Source organism: Vipera berus (genome assembly GCF_964194415.1).
Source record: "Vipera berus genome assembly, chromosome: 2".
NCBI lineage: Eukaryota > Metazoa > Chordata > Lepidosauria > Squamata > Viperidae > Vipera > Vipera berus.
The window spans coordinates 277,703,496-277,709,387 of record NC_138203.1 but is presented as its reverse complement, the minus strand read 5'-3'; positions in this window follow the sequence as shown (position 1 = coordinate 277,709,387).

The following is a 5,892-nucleotide window of genomic DNA, read 5'->3' as shown; positions in this document are numbered from 1 at the left end:
TTAAAATCCCTCCTTACTAGTAAGCACAAAGAACATCTCGGCCTTTTGAGGCAGACCCGGTTAAGGTAACAGACCCGAAGGAATACCGCAATCCTATTTTATTGATTTAAATCAGTGTTTCTCAACCTTGCCAACTATAAAGCTGTGTGGACTGCAACTCCCAGAATTCCCCAGCCAGCACATGCTTAAAGTTACCAAGGTTGTGAAATACCGATCTAAGTTATAATAATAAGATTCTTGAAAGCCTGGCTGCATTGCCCCTTGCTTCCTTTACACGCTTAATTTAGACTTGTCTGAAACTGTCCGTAGGTGTCAAGGGGGTTGATGGGTAAGCAGAAGGTTGCAAATGGTTGCAGATGGACTGACACACACAAACATACACACACTTCCCAAGTCTCAAGTACGTGTTATGTGGGAATGCCAGTCTTACATGCTGATTGGTTGATCCGATTTCTTGTTGGGAGGCGGCCGGAAGGCAAGGCACATTCAAACAACAAAATGGAAGTTGTGGAGGGGAGTCTTGCTGGTGAAAAGAATGGATATAAACATTTGTATGATGTAATGGATAAATGCTACAAAAAACAGGCGCTAACGGCCCATTCACGGAGGGGAATTGTAAAAACTTTGGAGGAAGTGGCCAAATAAATGTTATTTGTTTGCTGTTTACATTGGTGTGTTTAAAGGGGTTATGTCCGTAAACAAGCGTCTGTCTGCTTGGATAATCATTTACACAAACTCTATCATTTCAGCCTGAGGATGTCACTCCAAGTCCTGTAGAGCAAAATTCCTTGGGCTGAACCTTGAAAAAGGAGGACGTTTCATCCGTACCACACCTCGCACCCAGGGACTCAAGTGTTTTCCCACCATGCATCAGTGATGATGGGGGCTCAACCAGTTTAGCTGCTGTGTCATCCAGAAAGGCACACATCCTCCAGTTAGGAAAGAGGAGGAAGGAGATAGGAAGGGATGAGATCCCAGATGTTTTTGTCATCTCTGCACCAGGAGCAGCTTCAAACTGGAATGATGTTACCCCTGCGCTCCACTAACGATCGTCGCAATGACAAATATGCAACTTTGACCCTGGTTGTTCCAGTCTCTTTGCGGCAGCTTCCCTCAGAACGCGTAGAAGCCACAAAATGCCAGCTCTTCACTGTGTGCTCGCTGAGCCATGCTCCCAATATTGGCGACAGTTCAAAAGCGTTTCATTTTTACTGTTCGAAAATCCATTTTGCGTTAATGTTTTTGTATTGCGTTTTCATTCCTTTTTGTTCAGATGGTTTGAAATGATTATGCTTTGTACGCTTTTTTTTACATCTAAATATATTGTACTTCTAGAATTGTCTTGTGTGGTACAGCAACCAAACAGGACTTCAAAGGATAGTTAGGACTGCCGAAAAAACAATTGCTACCAGCCCACCTTCCATTGGAGACCTGTGTTCTGCATGAGCCCGAAAGAGAGCTGAGAAAATATCTACAGACCCCTCAGATCCTGGACATAAAACTGTTTCAACTCCTCCCCTCAGGAAGCCACGACAAGGGGACGGCATGCCAAAAGAACTAGACACAGGGACGTTTTTTTCCTTCATGCCATCACTTTGCTGAACATTTGATTCCCGCAGTCACATAAAATATTAGTACCGTTTATAAAGCCTTAAGGGACGCGGTGGCTCAGTGGGTTAGGACGCTGAGCTTGTCGATCAGGTCGGCAGTTTGGCGGGTCGAATCCCGAGTGCCGCGTAACAGAGTGAGCGCCTGTTACTCGTCCCAGCTTCTGCCAACCTAGCAGTTTGAAAGCACGTAAAAAATGCAAGTAGAAAAATAGGGACCACTACGGTGGGAAGGTAACAGCGTTCCGTGCGCCTTTGGCGTCTAGTCATGCCGGCCACATGACCACGGAGACGTCCTCAGACAAGCGCTGGCTCTTCGGCTTTGAAACGGAGATGAACACCAGCCCTTAGAGTCAGAAACGACTAGCACGCATGTGCGGGGGAACCTTTACCTTTACCTTATAAAGCCTTAGTAAGGCCACACCTGGAATACTGCATCCAACTTAAAGATGCTGCCATTTTGGGAAAAGTGGAAAGAGAAGCAACCAAGGTGATTCAAGACCTGCAGACTAAAAGATAGGAAGAACGATTGTAGGATTTGTCTACAGCAGGGCTTTTCAACCACTGGTATGGGCACCACCTGTGGTACATTGGCACCTGGCAGGTGGTACACGACCATCCTAGAAAAGTGGTAGTGGGGGGGGGGAATGAGCTGAACCGGTGGTAGCACCGCACAAGCCTGAGCAAGAGATGGCTGGAGCTGCAGGGCTGTCAGGGCTCAGCGGAAGCGCCAGGATCAGTGCCAGGCTTCAGCTGGAGCTCGGAGCTGATCCTGGTGCTGCTGAGCCCAGATCAGCTGGAATGTTGCAGCATCTCCAGGGTCTTGTGATTTACATTCAGATGCTTGGCAACTGATTCTTATTTATGATGGTCAGTGTCCCAGGATCATGTGAAATGACCAAAACCTGCTGCAACCACCCAGCAGATGGGGGGAATAAAAACCAAACACCCCCACCCCACCCCCGCTGCCAATCCTCAACAGAAATGCTCACAACAATGAAAACCTCGGACAGGAGGAAGATCACCGATGGGCGGGCAGGCAGGTGTCCTGCTCAGCTGTGGTTGGGGGGCACATTTTCCAGTGCCATTGTAACTTCGAACAGTCACTAAGTGAACTGTTGTAAGTCAAGGACTACCTGTACTTCATCACTTTTTTCTTTTCTTTTTTTTGGGTCAAGTTTTTGACACCTTGCTAGGCGACTGGTGGTACTCGGATGTTGCCATATCCTAAAAGTGGTACAATGGGTGAAAAGGTTGAAAAGCCCTGGTTTACAGCACGGGTGTCAAACTCGCCGCATCACGTGACATGTCGCAATGTATCGTGACTTTTTTCCCATTGCTGGAGCTGGGGTTGGGGCGGCCTCCATATGATGCAACCGGCCTGAGGGCTGGCAGTTTGACACCCCTGGTCTACAGACTTTTCTACAGTCTAGAGCAGACATGTCAAACACAAGTCCCGGGGGCCAGATCCGGCCCGCGAAGTGGTTTTATGTGGCCCGCGAAGCCATCCTGGAAACAGTGAGGGAACGGCCCCCACTGCCTTGGCCCTGGCCCAGAGACCCTCCTTCTGCCAGAGACCCTCAGATCTGTCCCACTCTTGCCCAGGCCCCTATAGGCACCCTTGATGTGAATGATGTAGAACTGGCCACGCCCACCCAGTAGGCCATACGCACTCTAGCCACACCCACCCAGTAGGCCACACCCACCCTGGCCATACCCACCCGGCCCCCTGAGGGCAACCGCAATGCTGATGCGGCCCTCAATGAAATTGAGTCTGACACCCCTGCTCTAGAGAAAAGAAAGACTGGGGGGGGGAAACATGATAGTGGTATTCCAGTATTTGAGAGGTTGCCATCAAGAGTAGACGGTCAACTTAATTTTCCAAAGCACCTGAAGGCTGGACAAGAAACAACAGATGGAAACTAATCAAGGATAGTGGCAACCTGGAATGAAGGAGGAACTTCTTAACAGTGAGGACAATTAACCAGTGGAACAACTTGGGAGTCAGAAGTTGTGGGGGCTTCATCACTGGAAGCTTTTAAGAAGAGACTGGATAACCACCTGTCTGAAATGGTATAAGATCTCCTGCATGAGCAGCAGGCTGGACTAGAAGACCTCCAAGGTCCCTTCCTGCTATGTTGTCATTGCTAAGCAACAGTTGTCATTTCTGACCCGTTTTATGACCTTTCTTCCCACCGTTAAGTGAATCACTGCAGATGTTGGTAACACGGGTGTTAAAAAGTGAATCTGGCTTCCTCATCGATTTTGCTTGTCAGAAGGTTGCAAAAGGTGATCACGGGACGCTGCAGCCGTCATACATACATACATGCCAGTGGCCAAGCATCCAAATCACATAACCACAGGGGATGCTACAATGGTTGTTAAGTGTGAAAAACGGTCACGAATCACATTTTTCAGTGCCACTTGTTAACTTTGAACAGTCACTAAACGAGTAGTAAGTCGAGAACTACCTGCATATAATGCAGAGTACTATCCTGGGCTCACTATGGAAAAGGGAGATTTCAGTGGGACTCCCAAGATGAAGTGGAAATCGATTCCTAAGTAACCAAACCAGCCATCGAAAAGCTGGAATTATAGCTAAAAATAAAATAGAACATATACTGCTTAAACTCAATGGTCAGAGATGGGCAGCCAAGGATATAAGCCTTTATGAAGAAAAGCAACTAAGATGATGAAAGGCCTGAAGACTAAACTATGTGAACAATTGCCGAATTTGGGTTTGGCTCATCTAGAGAAAAGAAGGACCAGCGGTGACAAGATAGCAGTCTTCCAATATCTCAGGGGCTGCCCCAAAGAAGAGGGAGTCAAGCTGTTCTCCAAAGCACCTGACGGCAGGACAAGAAGTAACAGATGGAAACTAACCAAAGAGAGAAGCAACCTAGAACTGAAGATAAATTTTCTGACAGAACAATTAAATCAGTGGAACAACTTGCCTCCAGAAGCTGTGAATGCTCCAAACACTGGAAGTTTTAAGAAGAGACTGGACAGCCGTTTGTCTGAAATGGTATAGGGCCAGGGGTGCCAAACAGTCGGCCTATGGGGCAGATGCATCATGCCGAAACTGCGCCCACCCCAACTCCGGCAATGGGGAAAGTCATGATACATCGCGACACATCGTGACGTTGCGAGTTTGACACCCATGGTATAGGGTTTCCTGCCTGACTGAGCAGGGGGTTGGACTAGACCTCAAAGCTCCCTTCCAAACTCTATTATTATTATTATAAACTAATCAAAGAGAAACAACCTGGAACTAAGGAGAAACTTCCTAAAAGTGAGGACAATTAAACCAGTGAAACAGCTTTGCCTTCAGAAGTTGTGGGCGGTCCATCACTGGAGGTTTTTAAGAAGAGTCTCTTGTCTGAAATGGGATACAGTCCTCTGCTTGAGTAGGGGGTTGGACTAGAAGACCTCCAAGGTCCCTTCCAGCTATATTGTGATTGAGTTCTCTTATGTTTAAGTACAGTATTAACCTTGTGAACTCTAAAGCTTCCTCCTTCCGTTATGTATTCAAGATGGACAGTGATTAATATTTATGTTACTTATATGTAAGGGTGTAGGTCTATACATATGTTGTATATAGTATGTTTTAAATGTGTTGTGTATGTGTACACTTTTGACAGCAAGCAACTAAATTTCATTTTTAATGTGTGCTGTTGTGCCCACGGGAAAAAAACGACAAAAATAACATCTTGTATATTTACCTATGAGGTATACCTGTATTACTTTTATCCTCATTTGTTCCACCTTCTCTTATTGATATCATTATTATTGCTTTGTTATTATGATTATTATTACTTTATTGTTTTGTGTGTACGCTGATAGCTTATGCACCGGAGACAAATTCCCTGTGTGTCTACTCACACTTGGCCAATAAAGTATTCTATTCTAACATTGAACAGAATACTTTATTGGCCAAGTGTAAGTAGACACACAGGGAATTTATCTCCGGCGCATAAAGCTATCAGCGTACACGCAAAACAATAAAGTAATACAATAGTACCAAATGAAGGCTAAAATAAATTACCGTCCATCTACGATAAGGTATTTGTGAAGTTCTTTCCTATGAAAAGGAACGTAGATTAGAATTTAGTTTTATTCAGCATTACTTGTTATTACAGCTATTATTTAAATTACCTGATATAGCAGATTTCTGAGTTGTGGTTTGTTTGTTTTTTTTTAAAAAAAAATCTCTAGCACCTTTACATGTAGAAAAACGTAGAGCAAAGCTTGGTTTATATTCAAGACAAAACACTGACCAAGGTGC